The following is a 27,984-nucleotide window of genomic DNA, read 5'->3' as shown; positions in this document are numbered from 1 at the left end:
AAAGAATCAGCAACTGCAACTTTGGATATCAGCATCTCTCTCTGGGTCTTTGCCAAATCTAGCTGAGCACTGAGGCCATGTCAAGCATTAGGTAACAAGGGCAGTAAGTGGGAGCTTACTCTCCTTTCATTAGGGTAAGTGTCCGTGTGTCCCCCAAACTTTAACTTGACTGATGATGAATCACACTGTGCTGACATGCCCATTACTCTGCTTTTCCACTTTAGTCGGAGATCCCTCAGGGCTCTGCAGGGACTGTGCCCTGAAGAATTGCTGGGAGTGCAGAAGGGTCTTGCTCAACCTAATGGTATTGACTGCTGTTTGCTCTGTCTCGCCAGGTAAAATCTTTTAAGATGAGAGTAAATATTCTCTGCTCCTTGGTAGCTAGGAGGTTCAAAACAGTCTAAAATCAGCATTACATTCGATGAGGCAATTTAAAATGATACAATGTCTATTACTGTTTATACTGCTTACAGAGCAGACAGGAGAAAAGCGTGGTGTCAGCACCTGGCCTGTCTCAGTGAGTGCTTGCTTCTGCATCGATCTACATGTGTCAGAGACTGCCTTATTCTCACTCTTTATTTCTTTACTCGGATTTAGCAGATACTAAATCCAGGCACATGCAGTAAGAAGTCTAACCTTTTTCTTTCTTCATTGATTAACATAACATGGTGTCCCCGAAACACCCTGGTTAGCAGACACTTTAGGCATGAGAAAGTCAAAGTGTAGATGTGGATGAGTCACTTTAGATTTTTTTCAAACTCGATGAGGAGAAACGGGCATCTCTAGGTGTCAGCTTTTCTAAGAAGGGCATTTAAGAGGCAGCAGACAGGCGTAGACCCCAAGATCATTTTTACACTACTAAAGTGAGCCAGGCAATTGCACAGCCCTGTGCACCAGTGCATGACCATCCATATGGTCAAATTGTGAGCACCATCAGCAGCAGCCCAGCACTCTCCCAGACAGTGCCCACACACAGTTTGGGGCTCAGCATGGGCCTGACACATCCTCAATAAGCGTGTTAAATGCGGTCAGGCCTCTTTACAAGCTAAGAGAGTTTAATCAACTGTATGTGAAAAAGATAGCCCAGAGTGATGCCTGGAGATTGGAGAATGGGTTCAATCCCATGTACTTTTCTAATACAGATTGAATCTTTAGAAGTCTGTAGCCAAAGATGAGCTGAATTCTACAGTAAGTGTAATTTTCAGTGTTTTGGAGGGCACTATGGCACATTTGTGATATAGAGGGAGAACAAGTGACTTCCTCTCAGAGCAGTATAAAGCAATCCTAAAGCCCTGCACCATGCACTCAGGATGCAGATTTGCTATATTGGAATCAGGTCAATAAATTGACAGGAAGTTATCCTTTGAGGATAATTCTATTTTCAGTTACCAGAGTACAGATCTAGAGCAATTTCACAGAAGTCCAAGAAATTACCCTGCTGTAAAAAAGTGCTGGAGACTCAGGCCTACTGACTTTTGAGTTTGATCCTTACACCAGAAAATGTTTCTCAGACTCAGGAAATCCCAGTGACAAATTTCAAATTCAGCTCCACACAGCGCTTGGACCTTATTTGTAAAATAGGACATTTTTCTGCTTTCCACATAGTTCACTTGATTGGTCCAATATATGGAAAAACCCCCAAGTTTGCTTCTACTTATAATTGTTACCAGGATAATTAGCCCTGTATAAATTATCTACAACACATGATATTTTTGTAAATATCTTCTACTGTTACTATTAAAGGTTTCAACATATTTTAAAATAATGCTTTACCACAGCTCATTGTATTTCAGTACAGCCTGACCTCCTTATCTTCTTGCTGGAAAAAGATAGTAGGAGACAGAGTGTACATATTCCTTTTAAAATGAGATACACAATTCCCTCTTTCCCTCGCCACTACCACACTTTTTTGAATTCTAAAGTCCCATCGTTTTGCGCAGATCCATCTGCTTCTATTTTGAGGCAACTATTCCTTTGGCTCTGGAGTGCTGGGTAGCACTCCTGTTAAAGTCTGTCACTGTCTCTGGTTAATCAGCTGGAGAAGCTGCTGCTGCTATCTCTGCAGCACTCGGTGCCCATGACAGCCTGGGGAACAAGAGGGTTGGAAGAGAACCTGTTTCTCCCACATGCTGGTGGAGAACAGAGCACTTGGGTGCCAGCAATTTTTTTCCCCACTTCCATGTATTTTTTTTCTGTATCAAATAATAGTCTTGGTAGAGATGCACAGGAATTTAAGGTACAGCCATAAAAAAAAATCACGTATTATTTCTAAATAATTGAAACTTGAAATATCTGAAGTAAATGTAGACTTCCCAGTAAAATGGCAGAGGTACTTAAGAGGCAAGGCTGTGTAGTTAATCAGAATACTAGTTTCTTCTGGTTAATGGAATGTATATTTCCAATACACTTTAGTGTACCCTTTGTGCACATGCATGTAGAAATTCTACCAAAACAAAACTAAAGTTTTGAACTGGATAAAACATTTGACTCTCCAGCCTTTCTAGCAAATAAAAAGCAGGTTTGAGAAAGAATGCCAAGCCTCACTGTGAGTCACTGGTGACAGGTCCAAGCACAGAGGGCCTGGGTTGGACCAGGCTGTTGGTGCTCTCAGCTGCCTGCCAGGCTGCCCTGCGTGGGTGGCTGCTCCTTTGCCTTGCCAGCTGCCTGTCTGCAGCACAGAGGAGCCCTTGGTCAGGAGGAAGCTGTCTCCAGTTCCAGTTTGTTTAGCAGCACCACAGTGTCGGGCCCTGATGCACAAAGAGAGCAGCTGCCCATGCACTCGAGGTGCAGCAGGCTGCCAGAGGCATTATCCACAGCCAGAGTTTTGCTCTTAATTCTTTTTGTTCATACAAACCCCCCTTGCACGGATTCCACCTGGGCCCAGGAGAAGATCTATTTGCTCTGAAATTGCACTCTCTGGTGCACATCTGTGACTTTTAGCATCTCCATCCTGAACACGTCTTTTGTAGGCATCTAAACTACTCAAAACTAGGTTTACAGATCTAAAGCAAGTATACACTGTGGAAAATGTCATCTGCTTTTTTCAGCTTTGTGTTTTAAAATTCAACATGAACTGAGCTTTTTACCTCATCAGCCTCAAAATGGAAGCCCTATATTTTCATAAAAAGGATTTTTTTCATTTTCAGTGGTCACTTTTATTGATTTATTTTCTGGATGCATAGAAAACTTGTTCCTCTTTACTTCATTTTCTGCTTCCTGGGCTTTGTCAGGGCTTAGAATACTTCTGTTCTATAGTGAAGATAACATTTGATGAATCAAATGTTTGACAACATATTCCTGCTTGTCAGAAAAGGCATTCAGAGGACTGTTTTTATAAGACCAAATCTGTGCATTCTGCAGCAGTAGCTGAACTTTCCTGTGTAACCTACATATGATGGCTCTGCCTTCCTTCCTGCATTCTAATCTCTGGGCATATTCAGTGATGAAATGTCATGTATGCCATTTACACCTTTATTCTAAATGAGCTGCAGAAAACAGCCTTATCACCCTAGTGTCATTTTTCCTTTCAGAGCTTGAAATGCAATGTGTTAATTGCCAGCTATTACTTATTTATGATTATTGCACCACATTTGCCTTTTTTTTGTGATTCTAAAATCATGTTCTGGACCATTATTGTTGTTATTGCAACTACTGTTATTTATTGTTCTTATAAATGGTGTAAATTATGCTTTTCAACTAAAATTAAGAATCTTTTCTAGCTTTGATACATTTAGGCAGTGCTGAATAAAATAATGGCAACAATAATTTTAACACACACACACATGCCCAAACACAGAAAGACTGCTGGCTGAAGTTTGGTCGAGGTATGGTTAGGGGAAAATTGTCAAGATACAAAGGGATTTCTGCATGCATTTATTACTTGCACTAGTGGGAGTTCCACCAATAAATCCCTTGGGATTAATGTGAGCTTACATTCTTCAAAGCTAGTAAAACAGACCTTATCCTCAGCAATAATTTTATTTCCACACTTTAATGTTCCCATTCTATAGTGCAGCTCTCTATAATTTTTCTAAAATATTTTTTATCAGTCTTGATCAAGAGTGTTAGTTGATAAATGGTTGAGAGGCACAGACTACAAGGAAAGATGCAATGAGTCATGCTGTCTCCTAGAAACCAGCCAGCAAATAGCTTTCAACAACTATTTCAACATCCCCAAGTACCCTCCACTCCAGTACTCTCTCAAGAGCTAATACAGACTTCCAGAGTACCTGGATGTTCACCTGCCCAGGAAAATTTGGGAAGCAACTGTAATGAAACAAAGTGGAGTCCTTCAGTACCCACCCAGAGGAAGGAGGCTTATGGTAAAAGAAAGCAAGAGAATGGTGACAAAACAGGTCTGTGAGGGAGCCATTTCCTCAACAGTTTATCCCAATCTGAATGTGGGCTTCTGCCAAATGCAGCAGTTCAGCTCTTCCCCTGTGCTCTGACCACACAGTCCCTTCCCTCAGGACTAGCTGTCATATCATCAACTGTATGAACAAGCTGATTTGTCTGAAAAGCTTACAGGAAAAAGAGAGAGATCAGTTTTCTGTGTTGGGAGGCTCTGCAATTGCTACTTCCAGCACAAGAGATTCTTCAAGAACATAAGGCAGGAAGAATGGGGCAAAGACTGCTTTAGGCTACAGTGCAGTGGAAGGTTGTTCACTGAGAAGCAGCATCCTCAGCTAGAGTTGTTTATTTGAAGGAATAATTTTTTAATTTTACTAAACAGGCTATCTGTGCCTAAACGGCTGCAAGAGCAGTCCCAGGGACCTTCCCTGGTGCAAAGGAATTGCACAGGATGTAGGATTGGATACAGGATTTGTGGACTGGCTTTATTCAGATTCATCACTTGGTGAAAAGTCAGGATCTTCTGGATGAGACTTGGTTATTGTTGTAAGACACAAGCTGGGAAAGGTCCTCAGGCTATGGGCAAGCAAGGACTCCATAGGCCCTAGCCTAGAAGAGATGTTAAACCTCACTGAAAAGTGACTCCCAAAAATACTTGTGTTGTCTTCTCCAGTTGCCTGTCCACATGTCTTTCCTCCTAGGACTCCAGTGAGATAAACTGCAATCTGTATTCCCATATAGAAGGCAGAAAAACTAAGGAAAAAACATAAATAATTTGCCTTAAAATGGAGTAAAGCTTCACAAGACTGAATGGTACTGGACCCAAGAGGCTGAGACCCTCATTTCTGTGGCCTTATGATCTGGCCATGTCTCTCTAGATCCTGTAGCAATAGTTTCTATGGCAATGACCTACAAGAAAAAAGTTATATTTGCATATGCCTTTACTGATCTTGTATTTCCTTAAAATTCTATTCGAATAGATTAGCAATAAAGGATAAATATTGGAAGAGCCCTGTGTGGAAATTATGAAGAAGAGCACCAAACCCTTTCTCCTTTTCTAGCTGCAGTACTCCTGTGAGCACTGGCATCAACTCCAAAGCTGCAGTGTCTCTCAGGGGTCTCAGTCAGCCAAGGGCACACTGAATATCTTGAGGTGCTCTCCTCCTCCCCACTCTTTCTGAAGCAACTGTAGGGTGCGTGGTACCACTGACACCTGCCTGTGACCCACTGGTCCCCCAAACTCCCCAGATGCAAGTGCCCTGCAGCAGTTCCCCTAGAGGACCCTTCCCATAGGTGTCAACAGTAATATGGCCAAAAAAACCTTGTGGCATATTCTTCAAAGATGAAATCAAGAAAATAAAATAATTAAATAGCCAGATGGTAAGGCTGAATTTAATTTCTCATTTTATGCATGTGGATTCTAGCTAGTTTACCCTGTCTGGTGGGAATGTGCTTATACACTCATTACCAAAGAGATCTTTCTCTATGTATTGCGTAAGAACTAGTTCTTAGAGGCTTTGTATCCCTATCTGGCCTTTGGTGGTTTTTTTTTGTTTTGTTTTGTTTTGTTTTTGTTTGTTTGTTTGGTTTTTTTTGGGGGGGAGGGGAGGGGGGGAGTGTTACAGGGGTGGGGTAGATATGAAGGGAGTCTTCAGTAGGTTCTTGCTACTGAAGATGAGGTTACTAAAACACAGCAATCTGGAATCCAATCTTAGGTTTCCAGGACATGGGTAAGCCTGAACTTGAAAGGTCTGGGAGAATGATCTATTCATCTTCCCTGAGGATGTTTTGTTTCTCACGGAACCAATCTCTTTTTTCTGTTTGCTCCTACTTTGAGGTCATAATCCCCTGTTTGTGATACCAGCAGGATTCCCACAGCAACAGATTATGATGTCACAAGCAGAGATTTATGAAGCCATAGGACAGAGAAACAGGAAGAAGGGCTCTGTTGTGATACAGCTCTGTCTGCAAACTCTTTTTGTAGTAAAGTGAGAGGAAACCTGTGTCACAGAAGTTATATTTTAACCTTCTAAGTGGCTGGTTATCAAAGTGTGACTAAGCATAGATTTTCAGCAGCAGGTTTTCTGCTTTAGAGCCCGTTTATAAATCCTGACTGAATACACTAAAATCCTGTGAGGCAATTTCACAAATGTCACAAACAAAATGAGGAAAATGCATTGGCATGAACAACAATAATATCAAATGTCTCTGTAAAATGAGGGAAGAGACACTGGGAGTCAGAGAAGGCTGCTCAAGGGATATCTTGAGCTGTAACTGTGCCAAAGCTAGTCCCATCCCCTTCATAGCCTCGTGGCAAGCAGGGAAGTACAAAGTTTCCTCCTTTCCTGAAAAAACATTACTTCTCCATGAATCCTTGATTCTGTCTCAGCTGGGCTGCCTCACTTTGAGCACTTCTCAGTGCCCATTGCAGACACATTCGTGAGACAAGGACTCTAACACAGAGCTCTGCAAGATTTCCTCCACCCATGCAAAAGTTACAGAGCTTCAGGTCTTGTGAGTGGTCAGCCACAGGCTGTGGTGTAGGCTGTGAAATTTGGCCTTTCACAGGTCCCACCTTTGTCCTGAACAGAGATTATGGAAGGTTGTCTGTCCCCCTGGGCCTACCTAGCACCTGGCTCACAGAGCAGAGGACTGACTTTGGAGAGCTGTGTAGTTGACAGGGGTCTGTTTGCCCATGTACATTTTGGGAACTGAGTGTGTGGCGTTTGCTCTCAGTGTGTGACCCTTGCCTGTCCCCCACCATCTTCCCTAACTTGTCCTTATTTGACCCTACCTCAAAGTAACCAGAATATTGTTTCAAATCTAACTTGCACAGTAACTGGCAGGCATTTGATCTGGCATTTTACTGAGATGTAACCAAATGTGACTTGCAGAAGAAATTCCTCAACAATGGCATTTTTGCCCTTTTAGTGGTATTTTATTCTAAGTTCTGGACCTCAGCTTTCCCCGTGATTTAGCTTTGGGTTGAATTCAAACCAGAAGGAACATTTTTTTCTGGATCAAAATCAGGTGCCATAAAGAATAGCTGAGTTTTCACAAGGACATCTGAAACACATAATTGACTTTGTCTTGCATATGAGATTTCTACCAAGCCAATACAACTGAGACCTCCTTTGATTTAAAAAATGTGAGAGAAGTCTATTTTCCTTCCAATTTTTTAAAGAAAAGAGCAAAACCCTTATGAAAATCATATTAAAACTGTAAGTTGGTGTCAAGTCCATTGATAGAGCATCATTGCTGACTTTCCCCATGGTTACAAGCCACACAATAAAAATAAAAATAAAAATATGTGTCTTGTAGTAATATGAGTCACATAAACTACACATTCATAAAAACAGTGCTTTTTTTCCCCTGCAGACACAGGCTGCATTTTTGCACCGACACAAGTGAGTGGTGTCACTAAGAAGTCCTGACATCCTTCTAAATCTGCGGTTCATCACTCTCTCCCACTGGGTCATTCTGGCAAAGCCACTCTTTTAAGCATTCTTATGAACTTGATCAGAGAAATCATTGAGTAGTATTAAAAAATGAGGCCTTTTTAATACCTATAATGCCTTTGGCTCGGTCTGACACTTAACTTTATCTCCAAATCGAAGAAACATTGATATGAAGGGTGGATGGTTTGGTGGATAAGGAATTGTTGGATGGACACAGCCAGAGTGTTGTGGTCAATGGTTCTGTGTCCAGGTGAGGGCCAGTCATCTGTCTTAGTCTATCTTGGTGACCTCTGCTGCTCCTCACATGGCTTCCCCTCAAGGCCCTTCACCATCTTTTTAGCCCTGTTCTGGATGATCTCTAATAGCTTTAAATCTTTGTTATGTTTTGATACTCAAAACTGCATAGAATGCTCAAGGTGAGGCCACACAAGGCAGAGTACAGTGGGACATTCTCCTCATATCACTGCTTGTACTGGTCATGTATCTATGAATCTAAAATTTAACTGGAGTTTTTTACAGGCCAGTCCCAAAATACTAGTCCTGGAACCAGCTAAGTCTTGATTTCTGTCTCATATCCACTCCATATGCACTCCAGTTTGGACAGGACCTGAACAACCACCATTTGACCTCAAGCCAGCCTTTGACCTTCATACATGTAGAATAAAGCCAGATAGCAGAGCAGAGGGTTTGGTGACTGCTGCTACACTTTCAAGAGAATTCTGATTATGATACTTGATTTAGTGCTTCTTGTTGGAATTGGAGAGACATTCTGATTATGAACAAGCACTAAACAGCTGTGGCTCTAAAGGAGATGGGCAGACACAGCAGGCAGAACCAACACATGGTACTTGATGTAATTCTCTGAGATTGTTCTTGATACATGCTTTAGTGTCATTTACTTCAAGAAGGTCATTCTAAACAACACTATTTTAAAAACTGTACAGAATTAAGTAACAATCATACTGATATTTTTGGAGTTCCTCATTTCTTGAAAAACAAGTTGTCATGTTATTTTAATTTCATCACAAGCACAGCCAGTAAGGAAATATAAAAAATTCCCCCTTAAAGAATATATTAATTTGTGCTCAAATTTCTAAAGATTGTGGATTTTTACTTTGCTTATTTAAAACTTCTCCAACTTTCACAAACTACTCCATTCTCAGTCATGGAAAAAAACACCACAAATGTTAAAAATTATTTATTTATAAATATTTTGAATGCCAAATGGGAAATGAATAATGAAACAAAGAGAGTGTGTTTCTTGAACATGCCTTATATTAGGCTTACACCCACACTTTCCTTAAATAACTCCTATAGTGGAACTCTAACTATTTACATTACATATCTTTCAGCCCACACTAACGGTTCTTAGGACCCATAAAGTCCTACCATTTGAGGATGTGAGGTGACTTTACAAATATGATCAGATCATAATGAGTAGATAGGTTTCACGATCTCCATTTCAGAGGTGTGGGTTCTGAGGCACAGAAGTTTAAGTGACATTCCCAAGGACACAGAGGAAGACAGTGAGAGAGATGAGAAGCCCAGAGTTCCTGACCTCTCTGTCCTGCTCACTAATCACAAAACCGCATGTCTTCTGCATGCCTCAGAGATTTTTCCACTGCTGCTGAGGAACTGATTGTTCAGATGCATCTGTGTACTTGATTATTTCAGCAAAATTCCCTTTATAGCAAGTATAATCTAACAAAGTTTTTAAGGGAAACATTGAAAGGCCAGAATCAAATTTCTGCCACTATAGCCTTAGGAAATTCAAGAGCATGTTTCTTCTGAGTGGGTCACTGACAAGTTCTTGTCACAGCAGCAGGTGTCCTTCTTTTTGCAACAGTCCAGGGCATGTACTTGGGCAAAGTAAAGATCTGTTATGGCTGAGAGTCCTGGGCACTAGCACTAATTTTTTTGCTGAGTGTAGATAGCAGCTAGACTGTGTGCACTTCAGTGATTACAGAAGTCAGAGCTGATGTACCTTTTGACAAGTCACAAAGGATATGGCCCCCTGGGAATCAGTTAATAAAATCTACAAAGCCCTCTCCATCCCCTGATTAACACAAGCAGTCAGATTGTCCAATTTTTCCATAAATTTAAAATATTTTTTAAAACTTTTTCTGTCTGGCTAGAAAGATGATCCTGAACTTTATAATTTTAATGGTTCTCTTTAATTTCTTCATGGCAGTCACTCCTACTAACTTAGAACATTGTGAAAATGCTTGAGCTAATTTTAAACAAGAAGTCTTTGGAGTAATCTTGCTGTGCAGCAAGGCTCAGCAAGGGGTCTCTTAGTTTACTTTTCCTAATATCTAATGTAAACCTCCTGACACAACTTCATGGCCATTCCCTCAGGTCCTGCCACTGGTTATCAGAGAGAAGAGATTGGTGTCTGCCCCACTGCTTTCCCTCATGAGGAATCTCCCATTGAGCTTCCATTAGTGGCAGAGCTCACCAGATGAGCTTTTGTCACATTGTCTAGATTAATTTAATCAGAAAGGAATCCATCTGATTCCTTCTACAGTCATTTTGTGAGATGAAGCAATCAGATCAGGAGATGTGCTTCAAAATCAATCTGAATCCAAACACTGATGTTAACACACATTTGCTTTCTTAGGCTAAACAGGCCACATGCATCTGTGTGTTGCTACAAATAAAAACTACCCTTGCCATGCTCTGAATAGGACAGATCTGACCCAGCTGTGGTATGGGAGTGCTGTGATCTGACTATTGTACCCTAAGGAGAGCTTTAGTTTGCCTCTGCCTTCTCACTTTGTCTTGTTCTCAGTTTCTTCTAAAATGAAACTTTATGCAAAACTGGGAGCAATTTTCTTGGTCTGTACCAAGTTTAATATGTCTTTTTGGAACAGGGATAAACAGAACTGGACATGCTACTCCAGATGTGGCTAGTGTTTGGAGCTTGTCATTTAGATTCTGCAAATGCTGGTAGACATCACTGCGTCAATTACAGGCAGTTCTCATTTCAAGGCTATTTCAGCAATTGTAAAAGAGAGAAATTTGGCCATCAGCTACAAATAAGGCAGGTAGACAGTGCAGACCCAAAACAAAAGAATTGCAGCATTCTGCACAACAGCTCATCAGCCTGCTCTGACCAGCACCCAGGCAAAATTATATGTATAGTCAGAACTGATCCATAGTCAAGATCATATGAAATAGCCAGTACATATTTTCTATGAACTATAACTATTCATCTGAAAGATGTTACAGAGGGTAAAAAAGAACACAATGGACTAAGCACATGGATCTGATGATATTTCCCCTAAAAGGTATCACTGGGACAGATTTTCTCTCCAGCTGCTCAGATCCCAACACTCCTGGAGTTCAAAGTGGACAATTGACAAGCCGTTAGGACTATGATGGGGCAATTAGGTTGATGAAAATTAATACTATAGGATTGCACATTTTCATCACATTTCTGTTGTCTAATGGACATAACCCATAACCCTCCCTGTCCACATAACCCAGTATTTTGCATTTATGCACCCCAGGCAGAAAACTTAACTTTCAGTAGGAACAAATATGCCTAGTTGCGAGATGAAAGACAGAAAGGACAACGAATAATGGAAAAACTTCTATTTTTGACAGCTATACATCTTAAATACATAAAAGACTTAAAAGTTGGAAGGCATCAGACTCCCAAACACTTCACAGTTGCTGTCATTGGGTGCTTTTTGTCAGAAATATGATTCTGACTGACATTTGTGGGAGTAGCATTCACAGGAAGGATTGTACTGAACAGTAGCTTGAATTTGGCATATCTATATTGAACCATACAGTACACTATAGATATTCCTAAGCTGGTTTCTCATCTGTTTTCAGGGTAATCTTGTGTCTTTGATAATTAGCCATGCTAAAGGGCAGAGTTATTTTGTTAGAATCTTGTGCTAAGTAAATGTAGTAGTTCTGCTTCTAGCACCTGAGCTAGGATGTCAGTATTGGGGTTCTTTTGCTTAGAGTGGATTTTGGCAACAGCCAAAGGTGTAGTACTGCACTGGCAGGTGTGGACGTGTCCTCAGCTGGTGATGCTGCAGAGAATGAAAGGTTTATCTGCACCACTTTCTCCACGTCTTATCTTCCTACTTCTTCTTTCACCATAAGAAGGACCTTTGGTGTACAGACGGTTTTACCTAATTTTAACCCAACTCAAGCACTTCAGGTTCAAAAGTTTACTTTCAATGTGGTTTCATGTTCTAACAGGATGAAACTGGGGTAGAAGGGTCATAAATAATAATTTTAATATTAAAAAACTTAAAAAAAAAAATAAATGAAAAAAGGAAACAGAAATGAGCAAGGATAATACAGAATTATGAACAAATTTTGAGATGATTCTACACCTACCCAAAGAGATTCTACCTGAGATTCTGGAATGACCTGAAAAGAAGTGATAGTGAAGTGGGACTTGATCTCTTCTCCCAGGTAATAAGTGACAGGACAAGAGAAAATTACCTCAAATTGTGCTAGGGAAGATTTAGGTTGTATATAAGGAAAAAAGAAATTATTTGAAAGGTTGCTCAGGCACTGGAACAGACTTCCCAAGGTGGTATGGCCAACCCTGGAAGTGTTCAAAAGGCATGTGGGCGTGGCACTTGGGGTTATGGTTTATTGGTGAATACAATGGCGCTAGCTTAATATTTGGAATCAATGATGTCAGAGTTCTTTTCCAACCTTATTCATTCTATAATTCTGTGAGTAGAATGAGAAAAAATAAAAAGAAAAATAATGGGAAAAATAATACAGTAGATATGGCCACAATCCATATGGCCACAGCAAGGTGCAGCCTTTAAGACAGTCTTCTGCTGCTGACATTTTTAATCCTGTGTTGTGTGTCAATGTAGGTTTTTTCTTTTTTAATTGAGCAATTGAATCGTTATGGAAACAAAATAGGGAGACTAGCAAGCTGACAGCTCTCAGCAAATAGTTTTAGTGTGTCACAAAAATCTCTGTCATTCTTTCTTTGATTTCTAGCTGTCTCTCAGAAACTTTATTCCCACACTGGCGGATGGGGTGAGAGCCCAGGGCTTATATGCTCCGAGTTGGACTGTGGCCAGTGGTATTTAAACTGCACTTACTCTTTGCCAGATCTGCTGAGAACCTGTGACGACATTTTTGGAAGGGCAAGATGTCTCTCAGAGTTCAGGGAACGGGTAGATTATCTGTCACTGTAAGTGCATATGTGATCGAAATAATTGCCTGACTTCAGTTTGCAGTCTGGGCTAAGGTGCTGCTTCATTGCTCTGATCTCTGAACCAGGGAGTCTATCTCCAGAGCTTGGCACATGCCCTGCTTCTGTTCACCATAGTTTCACAATAATTTTCTGAATTGAAGGGAAGCTCTTAAAAGTAAAAACGTTTAGATGCTTTGTAGTTGTCTGCACCATAAAATGAATGAAGCTTCCATGACCTTCTGGGTCTTCTACAAAGACCCTTGAAGTAGGGTTAGCCTGAGGGGTGGGTTAGCTGGTCGGCTGCCCAGCATGCTTAGGAATAGAGCGCACAACTGAAATTCTAGGTTAATGTTTATCCCCAATCAATTAGCGTTTTGGAAAGGCATGAAATTCTGGCTTGCCCTGGGCACTATTTGACTAAAGGCCAGCCACGGCTGGGAGCCCCAGAAGGTTGCAGATCTTGGCTCTGTGGGAGGCCTGGCTATACAGCAGCAAACAAGCTTTCCTCCAAAGACCCTCAGTGCTCTGTTCAAAAGAATTTTTCATTTTCCACCTGTGGCCATGAAAGAGGGTTGACAGATGGGCTGTTGTAATGGGCTATCGTGTAAATAGCATGCATTTAGCAGAAATGCTGAGGGTGTGTATTTACAGGGGACTTACATGGATTTTCACTGTAGATGAGGAGGACTCCAGAAGAGCCACTGCAGGCCTGCTGCATTAATTCCCTCTACAGAATAAAGTATTTTCTTTTTCCTTTTTAGGTTCTGTAAGAAACAAAAAAGAGCAACTTGGGGAGGGAGGAAAGGAGCTGCTTTGAGATAATCTTTGGTCTGGATTACTTTTTAAAAAGCTGGCCTCTCAAAGCTCAGTAAAATGCTTTACAATGGTATTTGTACTAATGTACAAAGGTTTTGGGTGATTCTGCTTTGTCTCTGTCCTCCTCATTCCTGTGCAAAATATTCAGGAGTAAATATTCAGACTGGGGAATCCAGAGCAGCAGAGTGGAGAGGACTGTCAAGCATGTAGTCATGGGATAGAAGAAAAGGTGTGCAGGTGAAGTCTAAAATTGGTTGCAGAGTGTTAGGAACCTGAAGTTTGGAAGTGGAATCTGAGAAACAACAGAGAAAATTGGAATAAGGAGAAGATGAGAGGAAAGAAAATATATTGTTTTGACAAAGAAGTGAGTAGCTGGCAGGACGAAGATGAATCCCAAATAAAAATGGACAAAAATAGAGGTTAGCTGGAGTGGCAGCAGTACTGGAAGGACCTGTCTGAAGGACGCTAATGAAAAAGCAGGAGAGGTGACAAGTGCTGGTCCCTGGGTGACCCAAGAGGCAGGTGGGGACGGCTGGCCACACTCACCACTGCTGGCCTCAGCAGTGTGTCAGCTGGCAGGGCTGGGAGCTGGCAATACAGCACTGACAGGGGGATGAGCAACACATGGTTTCACTGGCAAAGGATAGCTGTTCCCAAGGGACTTCAAAAGTTTTGATATATATAGAAGCAGGTCTGGCTCTCAGGCACGAGGCCAGCAAGTGAGAAGAGAGCCAGTACACATGTCCTTGTTAGTGCTCCTTTCAAATGGGGACCCAGCCTCTGTGAAAACTCCCACTCTCAGGTCTGCCTAGAGCAGCTCCTGATTGCCATCAAGCAAGTTCAGTGTCAGGCCACCAGAGATAAAAGCATCCCTCAACTTTTCTCCAAATCCTGCAATAAGCCCACATTTCTGTTTCCAACTCAAGATTATGTACTCTGTCTGGCAGTGTAGAGCAATCACAGCCAACCAGGCGGCACCATGACAGTCCACAGGGATATTTTTGGAGGGTGGGAAAGTTTTCTGGAATCTATGCCAAATACCAATGGGTTCAGCCAGCAGGGAAATTTAGTGCCACTCATCTCAGGTGCGTCAACTTTTCCAAGCCTTCACTGCTGGTGTTTAGCACAGCAAAGGGTTGTCTCTGTGTGAAATATTTAGAGGGTGTGTTAATGTCCTTCTCGTGCTGTTCTCTGTGCTGACAGCAGGAGCAGCCCTGTATTCTGGGAAGATGGTAAAAGCCGTGATTTATGGAGAAGATCCCCCTTTCTGTCCCCAGACAGAAGCCGTGTGAATTGATGGGGCACTGAACTGGTTTTGACTGGATGGGGAATGAAGCATCTCTTGGAACTGCCACCAAATTAGCAGAGAACGAGGGTATCCAGGTTCTGTGGAGGAAGATTGGCCTAAGGATAAGGTCACCTTTGGCTGATGTCTCAAGACAAGGCCTAAGAATGCCTTCCTGGGCACTTGATTGCATTTCCATTGCTGCTCCCAAATGAAGGAATAGCACCTATTAAAGACAGCTCTACTTCCATGACATTTAATGAACAATTTGTGCCTTCTAAAGACACACAAAAAAGTACAGTCAGTTTTGATGTTAATTTTTCTTTTCTGATTCCAGTCAATTGTTAATAACCATGTTGACATTTTTTTAGAGTTGGCACCAAAACTTCATTCATTCTACATAGAAAGAACTACCACTAACTTATTACAAAACCCATGATTATCTCACGAAGTCATATTCTTGACATCTGTTAAGTAAAGGTTTATTTTACACTTCAAAAGTCAATCTGCACAGCTGACTAAACTTCTTCAGTAAAGTCTGCTCCTGTAAAATATTTGGGAAAATAAGAGTTGGTTTAAGAAAATATTTGTTTTAGTTCGAAAATGAGTCGCCTCCTTTTTTTCTGTATATGGGAAAAGATGACTTTCCTTTAGAATTGAAGAAGGGAGTGGAAGAAAGATGAGGCATTTCCTATATACTGTATCTGATTTTATCAGAACCACACAATGACAGCTAAATCAGTTAATTGAACATTTAGTTTTAAGTTCTGCATTCTAAGTTTTTTAGTTATAACATAATGCAATGTTGGATGGGAATCAAGGTAGGCTCCTGGATTATTTGCAGAGAAAGTTCTTGAAAGTACTTGGTTCAGGAAATCTGTGATTTTCAATCAAGTCTATGCTACATGGCAATTTGGGCTTGGCTGTCAGATTGGTAATGTCATTAACCCAGGTGCAACAATCTAAAGTGTATCATTATAGGCCTTGGAAAGGATCCTTAGAAACAAAAAAGTGACCTTAAATATCATCTAATTCCAACCCCCTGCCATAGGCAGAGGCACCTTCCACTACACCAGATTACTCAGTCCCATCCAGCCTCGTCTTGAGCACTTCTAGGGACAGGGAGTCCACGTGCTCTCCAGACAACCTATTCAAGTTTCTCAATACCCTCATAGTAAAGAGTTTCTCTCGAATATTCAATCTAAACCTACTATCTTTCAGCTGAAAGCCATTCCTCCTTGTTTTATGTCTACATGGCCTTGTGCAAAGTCCCTCTCCAGCCTTCTTGTAAATCCCTTTTATGTACTGGAAGGCTGCTATAGGGTCTCCTTGAAATCTTTAAGCTTGTTCAGCAGCTGAGCCCAACCTATTTATTTCTCTTTATCCCTAGCTCTGGCCATGCATGTATGGTGCTTGTTGGACAGTCTTGATACTATTGAGAGCAATGATAACTGCTGCTGTAGACAACTCAGAATTTTTTTTTTACCATCTCAGAACACACCTCTACAACATAGTGAAATATGTGCATGAGTCTTTTTTTCTGCTCCAGATTGTATGTTTTTGACAACCTTAGCCACACAGAGTAATTTTCAGAGAAAAGAAAAATCATCTCCTGAACTAATGAAGTAGACATTATTTTGGAGTGCTTTGTCAGAATAATTTATTAAATAAAAATTAAATTTAAACAAAATCAAAAATGTTAATTTCAGTTTTATGTCCCTCTCTTCCAGAAAAAAATTAATCACGGGTTGTCTCAGAATGCAGGAGGTCTGGAGAATTGACAATCCAGATATCTCTCATCTGTGCAGTCACTCTCTACGGTCACTTGTCGCAAGCCAGGAAAGGAATCAATTTACCAGTCAGTGGCCAGCAGTCAGAGCAGATACATTTCTGATGATCACTGAGATAATACAAGGATACAGAAAATTCAGTTAATACATGGCTATCTTTAATACAAAGAAATTTTGATTGGTTCTAGCCAGGTGGTCTTGGACCTTATCTTATGCCTTCAGGTCAGCTTTGGGTCAACGATATTGATAATGAATTGGAGCTTATGGAAAGTACATTACATCTGGCACAAATAAGCACAGCTCATCAGTGGAGTTAAGCCCTAAAAAGAACATTTTCTTGGGATTATACTGGTAGGGTCAAAGGGAAAAATACAAGGCAGGCATGTGTGACAGAAAAGAGGAGCCACACTTCATATATCTTGTTGCAGTTGCAAGGTGAATTTTGAATTTCTGTGAAAAATAAAAGAGAAAGATTTTATTTTGCTTCAGTCCAGTCACAATAGATTGATTAGATGGGATTAGATGGGATTGGTCATTGCAGGTACTTAGATCTACAAATTAGCTCTACAACTCTTTCAGTAGTTGTTTCTTAAACCTGAAGAGTATCTATGATTTCAAGTGTAGGATTCATTAAAGAGTAGATTTCATTTTAACGGAGCCATTAAAAATGAGGCATCTAATCTGAGTAGGTTGTTCATCCCCCTTCTATTGTCACTGGGGCAAACCAGGTATGTTTGGACGGTGTTGTTTATAGGATAGCTGCAATGGCTTGCTCTCTCACAGAATACATTTCTTCAGAGCATTACAGAGCGATCCTAGACAACTTATATTAAACATGTTGCATGGTAGTAATTTCCAAATTGGTGAGATAAAACCTCCTTGGTTCTCTGGAATTCCCACTCTTGGCAGACTTGCAAAACAGTTCAAGACCTGACCCTGGCCTAAATCTTGCCATAACCCAAATGTATTCTCCCATCAGTATCTGTGTCTTCTAGAGCAAACCCAGCAGCTGATCTGCTGCTAGGAATAATAAAACCAGGAAACAGGAATACAGCTAATGACTTTTTTCTTCAGGACACCAGTCCAGGAGAGAAGTTCAGCTTTTCCCTGGGTCAACTGGATTTGAGCCTTCATCTCCTGTCTCCTGGAATATGTCTTTACCTCTAACCTGAGTGGGAAGGAATGGACACCCTCATTCTCCCATCCCAAAGCTCCTCTGCTTCATATGAGCAACTTAAACATTCATTGAAAAAGACAGAAAGCAAGTACCAAGTAAAAGAGGTTGATCTAGGGAACTCTTCTATTTATTATAATGTTTTACTATTACATGTTCCCATGAGCAATTTAAACCCTGGGATTTAGAGTCAGATTGTTCTTTTTCATTTCGTTGTTTAAATGGGTCACATAAAATGGAAGAACTCCAGTATGAGGGAACAAAAACACTTCACAAACCTCTGAAGCCCTTCTTAACGAATATAGTGCCTTAGGTAGTTAGAATAACAGGGTTTAAATTAATTAGACAGAGAAGGGAGTTGAGCTCAGAACACCAGTCTCTAGATGACTGCTCCAGCCTCTGGAAGTCCTGGAAAAATAGAGATGAGGAATAATAGCATTTCCTTCTCAAGATATTTTTTTTAAAGAACCCATTATAGAAACAGCTCTTTACCTAGTTTTTGGAGAGAAATAAGCAGAGTAATGAGAGGAATGTATGTCTAGACCTGGAGATCAAGGAGAAAGGGTGTGGAACTTGCTTTTATTATCATTTCTTAAAAAACTCCTGTTCATCAGGCCACATTGCTTTAGGGAGAACTTCTTACAGGATTATCCATTACAATTCTTTGGCTACATAGCAATAAAGTCTAGTACACAGTAATAGTACATAGTACATAGCAATAAATATGTATAAATAATTTATACATAGCATAAATTAAAGACTGGAGGCTACAGTGGTCTAAAGTGCATTGCTCTTATTGACCTAATCTTAGGATTGCAGAATGCCAGGAAAACCTAGATAGTTATTTTGCATCAATTTCTTTTGAATTTGATTTTATGGTTGAAGTTTTACCCTAGAATCCACTAGTGATTTCTGTCCAAACCCATTTGATCTGAACTTTGGGTATTTTGACTACATTTCATGTTATTACACTTCTGTCCATTTCAGTTCAGCTCTGCAATATTGATTATAATTTCTGTTGCCCTCATGAGTTTTGGGAGTAAAATGTTTCTTAATAAATGATGGGAATTTTCCATATCTACTAGTAAAGTATTAGCACTGGGACATAGGCTTTGTATAAATCCAAGTGTTTTGGGTTTAATACATCCTTTTATATACTGACCTATGTTATCATAATTTGTTTAATACATTTTTAAAACAAACATTGCCACATAGGCCGTGGATCAATGAGCTTTTCTTGCATGAGAAGATTGATTTTCTGGAAGCCTAAGGCTCAAATATGACTACCTGCTTAGTTTAATTTGTTGTGAAGAGTTGGCACTCTTATCCCACTCACTGCACTTGTGTAAGTCAGCCCCTTTGCAGTGGTGATTGCTTTAGACTGTATGACAAAAGGCTGAGAGAGGTTTAATATAAGTTAGAATTGAGTTAATACAAAATGACCCACAGAATTTCCACAGGGATAGAACCTAGTCTTTCAACAGCTGATAGAATAATTCCTTATGAAATGATAACATTTGGGATACCACAACTTCCAATAGAGCATGATATATTAAATGTCAATCAACATGAGTTTATGAAAATAGTTCCTGTCAAACCAACCAGATGTCTCTCTCTGATGGGATTACAAGCTGGGTTAATAAAGGTAAATAACAATGATATAATATACATAGATTTATGTCAGGCATTCATCTGAGTACCCAGCAAGCATTTCTTTAAGAAATGCTAATGACTAAAAATCAACACAGAACACATTGAGTTTATTAGAACTGACTAACTGTTAGGTCTCCAAATATAAACAGGGAATCTTAACTGAACAAATATGGTTGGACTAGTGAGAAGTTGAGCTTATATCTTTATACTTTGTGTGGTTGTGACAACATTAATATGCTCAGTTTTGGGGTTCACCATCTTGTGTAGTTGCCTGGAAACTCGGGAGGGGAGGTGAGCAATCTGGAGGACAAGTACAAGAATGGTTGGAGGACAAGAAAACAAGGATTGTAAATTCAATGAGTTCAATCTGTTTAGTTTATCAAAGGGAAGGTTAACAGATGACATAATCACAGTTTATAAGTATCTCCATGGAGAAAATACATTTGATAATTAGGGGTTCTTCAGTTCAACAGACAAAGACATAACAAAATGTGGTAGATAAATGCTGAAGCTGGAAAAATTACAATTTAAAGGCATTAGTTTTATGAAGAGGATGATTAACCTCTGGAACAATTTAACAAAAATTACAGCAAAACTCTATCTCTGGAAATCTGTAACTCAGAACAGGATGTCTTTCTAAAAGATTGGATTATGTTAGCACAGTGGTTCCTCACAGTTTTATAATCTACGAAATACTTGGGTGACTTAGCTATTCAGTCTGCTTATGTTTAAATGGATATTTCCCATTTATATCTTCACAATTTTGTACTGACTCAAAAGTGGTAGCATGAACCAAAACTCCTTTTTCAGATGAGAATGTGTTTATATGCTGGTGCACTTTGTGGGCTGCCATAAAACTTAAACTACTTCTTTAAAGTAGTTCAGAATGAAATACAGTCTCTGGCAGCAGCAGGATGTACACAGCTGTAGCATGTGTGCCTGTCATGTCATACCCCTAGCAAACATTCAGATTCTGGCATGCATTTTCTTAACATAAATAGTTTAGAATACATGCTCACACTCTGAGAGAGAAAAAAGTTGCTTGGTCTACTGCAGCAGCCCTGACCAATGGGTGTTTAATGCTCTCCTTAGAGAAGCTGTCTCAGTAACACGACTCCGCTGGCTTGGTCTATCATTTAACAACTTTCAGAAGCAGCTCAGTGGCCTGGTCACAATTTGAACTAAAGCTGCCCAAAGATAATACCAGACAGTGTGCCATGTGATGAGAGTATACAATCTCTGTCTCTGAGAAGAATGGGACTTAAGGGTGCATTTTAATCACAGAGTCACAGAATCTGATTCATGTTTAGTGGCTAAGGCAAGGGGGTTGGAGCACCCTTGCTGGTGCTTCTCCTCTCTTGTAGCAGGGCTGTTGGCAGCTCTGACACATGGAAGGGAATGAAGGGGGCCTCATCCAGCCAACTGGCAGTGCTCATTCCCACAGCCTCACACCTGAATGCTCCAACCTGTGCTTTGTTAGCTATACTTCTACCATTCTTAATGCTGTCAAGTGGTTAAAGAGAAAACATGTGTATTGCATTTTTTTGAGATTATTCCTGGCCTTTTGGCCATATTCTAATTGACATCATTGCATTTTCCATCTACATTCTTTCTTGAGTTTCAGTTGGTTTCAATATTTCTTCATATTTGCTTCCTAATAATACACAACTACAACGTGTAGAAAAAGCTTGTTGATATCTAAAAAAAAAGAATTAACCATTATATGAATTATTAGGGTAACTGTGGTTTCTTCAGGACATAAATCAATTCACATTCTTCAGGATATAAATCATGCACTAAATGTCTGAGACTTAAAGGAGAAACTTCCCTCCTAAACATCTTGTTGCATAATTGCCTATTATGGAAGTTTTACATCTTCCTCTGAAGCATCTGGTACTGGTACCATTAGTTTGATCTGGAATGATAATTCCTGTGTGCCTTTGTGGAGCATTCCTATTACACTTTAGCAGCTGCTTGATTCCATCTTGTACAGGGCAGCCAGATGTCCCATAGCTTTAAGGTTATCCTGCTTTTCAGCATCCTTTTCTGCTTCCTTTGCTTGCCTTAAGGAAGGTCAGCTAACCTTGTATTTGGACACACTATCTAATGCCTTTCACATTTGGAAACAAAGCTACCCACAATGTGATTGCAGTGCAGGAGGAAACTAGTCACAGCCAGGGAATTTTTAGAAATCTAGCATTCAGGAAAACAAAGAGAAAATGTACTGCTCTCCAACTAATTTCATATTCTGTTTTATGTCTTTCTTACTACAAGCAGAGGTATGTGTTGTAAATCACAATCATGGCAACAGTGATCACTGTAATTAATTTTGTATAATGTTTTCCATCCTGAACCTTTGTTTTCAGTAGTTCATACATTTCTAAATCTTTTACTTATTGATTTTGATCAAGGGAAGGAAATGAAAAAAAAAACAAAGAAAACAACCTATTTTTTTTTTCTATTGCTAAACAATTTTGGTCCCTGTTTTCAAATGCTGCTCAAATAGTTGTGGGTAAACAGCTACCACTGAGATTACTGTAGCCATTTGGAAGTAGATTTTTGTTTTTTGAAACTTGGAGCTCATGCTAGAAATTCTGAGCAGAGGACAAGTGTGGTAAGTGAAAAAAAATGCACATATGATTTGAGAAGTCTATCTTGGTTGGACTAGAATGAATGATATGACCTGGGGAGTCATCCTCAGAAATTGTCCAAAGGTTTAACCAAGGTGTTTAAATTTTAGTTCCAATGAATGGGCTATCATCTTATACATTATTTAACAATTTCTAGACACAAACAGGGTGGACAGACTGAAGATGGGGTCCAAAACAGCAGAAGATGTCTACTTCTGAACTAATTTTCTAGAATTCTTTACAGTTAGTGGTGATATAATCAATATGGTCATTGAAATTCTTTCTATGATGTAGGTATGCAAAAGATATTTTATGAATTGTTTCCTAAAAATACCTATCTTTGTTGGCTGAAGGGAGATTGGAATTAAGAACTTTGGTGTCTTCATAAGGATGCCCGGTGTTTAGAGATATACTCCAACCATACTAATTTTAATCTACACATATTTTATCTTCTTCCACATAAGATTTCTTGGTTAACATTTCTACAGAGTTTGGTTAGTGTCCTACTAATTTTTTGGTTTTGTTTGGGGTTTTTTTGTTTGTTTGTTTGGGGTTTTTTTTGGGTTTTTTTGTTTTATTTTTGGTTTTGTTTTTGTTTTAACTGGAGTCTTTTATGACAGTTATTAATCCACATAGGATACATTTACCTGTTCTTCTTTTCCCTATGCTTTGTCTTATTCATCATCTGGGACACTATGTGCAGTGGCCATGAAAATTTATATGTGTTGAGTGTTGCATTTAAAGTTGATATTTGAAATAGGGAAAAGCTTCAAATAGGCTAAGATTTTTCATTCACCTCAGCATTGGGGCAGTGGAAGAACAAGCTGCCATATTCCTGTCTTCCCATTTAAAAATAGTCCAGCATAAAAAATTGCAGGTCATGTTCCTGATCCAGGTCACTGTGTCACCTCAGCCCAGGTCATGGACAGCTATTCCAGCTGTGCTGAGGGTGTGCAGCTGGTACCAGCTGGTTAAACCAGCAATGCCTCAGAGAAAAATGTCAAAAATTACCTGAAAAAGAAAGGAGGAAGTAAAATAAGAAAATATGCTGATGGTAGAAAGTTATTCAGACCTGTAGGACAAGGGCAGACTGTGAAGTATTTCAATGACTGAGTGACTGGGCAATAAAATGATAGATGAAATGCAATGTAGATATATGTAAAGTGATGCACATAAGGAACAGCAGTCCCAGCTCTACTTACAAAATGGTCTCTAGGGTGTATTAGGATTTAAAAGGTCCACAAAAGGGCAACAAGGATGTTTCATTTCTTTCAGAAATGTTTTCTGCATGAGCAGCAGCTTCATAGGCTGGAGATCCTCAGCTTTGAAAGGAAACTTAAGGATGGTTTGGTGGAGCTCAGTATAAGCTATGGGTGACATGAAGACTGTCAGTGCATTTTATTTGCCAAAAATGAGAACTGAGGCCATCATGTTCAGACATAAGGGCCAGGCTCAGAACTAAGTAAAGAGGATGTTTCTCCATATGATGAATCATGGACCTGTGGGAGAGCTTGCTGGAGGACGCTGTGCATAAAATTTGCACAATATCAACAGGCAACTGGAAAAATACTTGCAAGAATTGCCCTCTGGAAGTGACTAAGTAGGAAAATCTCATCAAGATAAGGAATCCTTGAGCTGAAAATAGTAGTCTGAATATGCAAAGGAGTACATATGCTTGGATATATCTTCCCTTGGATTTTTACCTGTGGATGCTGATGGACACAAGATACTCAGCAAGATGGAGTGTTGGCCTAAGTCAGAACAGCTGGTATTGCATTTATCTATCTATGGACTTGTGAGTAGGAATTTTCCCTTTTGCTGTGTTTTGCAGTAGACATTCTGCTGGCTGTCTCACAAATATGGAGTCAAGAGATAGGTTTTATCCCAAAAATCTTATCTTAATGGCAAGATATAATCTGTAGGGGTACATGGGCAGAAGCCTAACCAAGAAACCAGTTCAGCAGGTTTTTCCACTTTACCATTTATGAATGTGTGAACAGCAGCCACAAGATAAATAGGTGTTAGTAGTTGTGTTTTGTTGAAGAGTTCTTAATGAATTTATTATTTCTAAGTTTTTTACTTAATTCTTAAACATCCCTGTGAAGAGTTTCATGTTTCAAAAAGTTTCTTGATAAATTTGGGATGAGATGAAAATGCATTCTAATGGAAGGCAAATACGTGTGCTTTTAGGGGATACACCACCTGCAACTACCCAGTAAGACTCTCTCTATTATTCTCAGAAACACCATATTCTGGCAGAAATTAACTGTGGAAATTATTAAAAACCAATGGTGCTAGACTAAAAGATTTCTAGGTAGATCAATGTATATGATATAGTGTATGGCATATATAATGTCACATGATTAACAAGGAATGCAAATATGTATGCCTGTGCTAATACCCCTGTGTGACTATGGGAATGTCTGAGTCGATCTGTTTGCATATATTGAGGTATTATTTTTATACTGACAAAGAATGCATATGTGTGAGCACTCATGTCTTCCTACATATGGCTGAGCTATACCACTTTTTATTCTCTTTTCTTCCTCTAAAATTTAATTTACCTTCTGTTTCCTTCATATATGCTTTTTTTTTTTTTTTAGCAAAAAAGGCAAAAAATCTTTTCTTCTTTTCAAGTCATATAGGATTTTCTTTCCAGGACACTGGGAAAAATAATCAGTCATATAATTTCATGCAACTTAAAACCCCCAATATCAAAATAAACATGAAAGAAACTGAATGGGGAAGGAAAACAGTACAGCAACTTTTGTCCTCTGATCAGCATTTTTGCTGTTCAAGATTTCCTGAGTGGTAAAATAGCTCAGCCACCCATGCAGTTAAGTCAGAGGGCAGAAAATTTTCATATTACTCAGATTTCCTCAAGGGGATGACCATGCTGTGACCTCTTTGCATTCTGCAAAGCTCTGTGACTCAGAGAGGTTATGATGCTTCTATTTTAAAGAGTTTCTCCAGTGAACATTTAGGCTTTCCTCTGTGACACTTTTCAACTTGAGGTGGGTAAAAGCATCTTGCCAGATCTGGTAACCTAAGGTCATTCCTGGACTCCCAGCATTAACATTTCATTAGCTGCAATACTCAGTGTTGCTGTCCAAACTGTGCTTTACTTATGTGACTTGACGCACTTGAGCAGCCCCACTCATTTCAAGCTCTGATGTAAATGAATGACTCTACTTACAGAGTCATCCCATCTGTTTTTTTTTCTAGTGCAAGCCTGGTAAGCCTTTTTTAATTAATCTAAAAAAAAAAAAAATTCCTTTAAGGCTTGTAAAACAGCAACATGTTCCTGTTAGGAAAAAAAAAAAAAAAGAGAGAGAGAGAGAGAAAAAAAAAGATAGCTCCATAGCTAGATATAGGCTTCAGATATATTAAACAAGACCCAAAAGAACAAAAAATGAAATGAGGTAGGTGAGCTAACTTACCTTAAATTTATTCCCTTTTCCAGGACTGAATATTACAGCATCCTAGGATTAAAATAATAAATAAACAAATGTAAGTGTGAATTTCAAGCTGAAATTTTTTTGTGACAAGTGCTGTAAGTTAAAATGAACAATTTTTCAGTATTTTCCTGATGTACTTCATTCTGTTGCCTTCTATTTTCATGGGTTTGTTACTTAACAAACATAGTTGTACACATTAAAGAGAGAATTTTGAAGCACATAGCAGATTTTTCTTATACTCATGTGTATCCAAAAGCAGAAGAAACCATTCCCATAGTTCAAGAAGCAGGACAATTAATATAGCTTTTGCAGCTTGATACCATATATTAAAGTGATGATGGAGCAGCTTATGAGGAAATTGAAACAGGTTCTGTACACAGTATATGAAAAAAATGAGAAATATTTGATAAATTGGCTCATTGTGACACTTTTTCCTGCTCTGCATGGTTGCTTTACTGCTGATTGCATTGTAGCTTGGCACAAGGAACTGGTAAGGAAAACAAGAAACACTTAATACATGTAGGCAAATAAATGAGAGAAGAGGAACAAGAAATAACCTGAGTATTTCCCATAACTTGCATGCCCCATGAGCTGTGGTCAGGTGGGACACAGGTAGTATCCCACTGTTCTTCCTACACTCCAAAGAGCATGGAGCAAGCTGGGAGCCAGGGTGAAACCACGCATTTCATTCACAGATCTTGTACAGGTTGCAAATGCATTTTCTTCTGACTTCCTTGCCAACCTCTATTCCAGGCTTTGTGAAGCAGGTGGTGCACAAACATGGAGAGGCAACAGTGCAAATGTCATTAAAGCAAATGAAGAAATTTCACCATCCCATACTCTGAAACTGTGTGATCCTTCCATATTATTATGGGTTATTTGTTGTAGTATGTAAGAGCTAAGTACAATCTCTTACACATTTTGCATTTCTTAGACATGTTGCAGATTTTAAATAAAAAACAACAGAAATCTAGATCATGCCAATGAACATCTCACCAAAACACAGGCAAGAGGAGACATTTAAGAGTAGTGATTCAATAACATTTGTAAAATGCTTCCCTTGTCACATAAAACACCAATTCATTTGCCCATATAAACACATCTAGTTCGATTTTATGCAACTCAGAATATGCTGGACACCAGTGCAGTTATGGCACAGGACCTAGGACAGACCCACAGCTTTCTGGAGAGGCCTTTGGAGGCCACATGGGATACTGGGCATTTCTAACATCATCCTATTGATTCCCCTTCATGTGTTTTCCAAAGGCTCATCATCTGGTCTCCTACCACTGTCAGTCATTTCTGTTCCAGGTGACTTAGTAGAGATGAATATTCCCTCTTTCCATTAAGGGAACCTAGATGATTAAATAGAATAGTCCTTGACATGGTAAAAGGTAGGGATGTCAATCTTGCTTCCCGTGCTAGAATATTATTCAAACAGTGTTGCCAGATCTGTGTGAGTTTGTGTTTACACAGTACAGCTCATCCATCAGTCATCCCATCAGACCACGGTTATACCACTGCTCCGACATCCTGAACAGACAAGGAGCAGACACAGCTTCTGCTCTGCTTGTGGCTCTCACAGGTAACTGCAAACACTGAAAGAGGAGAGGAACTTGTCCTGACACTGTCTTTCTGAGGTTGGCCAAAAGTAGTTAGCCAGCTTTCTAAAGCTAAACTAAAAAACTGGTTGATTATTTTATTTTGGTACTTACACAGGCATGGGTTTTCAGGTTAAACCAATGCAGACATGCCTCAGTTTATTGACAATGAACGTGCCTAAAAAATACCTGGAGACTTAAGAAAAGGAAGACAACAGTTTGAAGAGAATGTGTTTTCCAGTCAGCTTTTGTGGTGAAGCAGAGAAAGGAAATGCTACTCAACGTTTCCAGAGAAGAGAATCACAAATTCTGCTGAATTATTTTATATCTATGACTGATTGAATTATCCATTGTAAATAGTGTTTGTTGCTAATTTGGCCGTTTTGCAGATCATGAATCATTCTGGAAACAATCCTGATTTCTACAAACACATTTGTTATTTGTAAGTATTCACTGAACAGTTTTACATGAACAGATTTCAGCCTATTTTTTTGTTCTCAAATAGTGTCATCTATTCACTATTTGAAGTGTTTGACTGGTCAACCAAATCACATACTATTGTCTGCACTTCCTGATCAGGT

General features: G+C 39.6%; 1 long non-coding RNA gene across 1 annotated transcript; it reads left to right on the top strand.

Annotated features, from left to right (window-relative positions):
- Positions 1–27,848, top strand: LOC131576218 (uncharacterized). Its single transcript, XR_009276937.1, has 3 exons — positions 1–134; positions 225–335; positions 27,793–27,848. It is a non-coding gene; the product is annotated as an uncharacterized LOC131576218 (long non-coding RNA).
- The last annotated feature ends 136 nt before the right edge of the window (positions 27,849–27,984 follow it).

The sequence above is a fragment of the Poecile atricapillus genome, chromosome 2, assembly GCF_030490865.1.
Source record: "Poecile atricapillus isolate bPoeAtr1 chromosome 2, bPoeAtr1.hap1, whole genome shotgun sequence".
NCBI classification, from domain to species: Eukaryota; Metazoa; Chordata; class Aves; order Passeriformes; family Paridae; genus Poecile; species Poecile atricapillus.
Note: the sequence above shows the minus strand (reverse complement) of the source record. Positions and strands in the feature narration are given on the sequence as shown.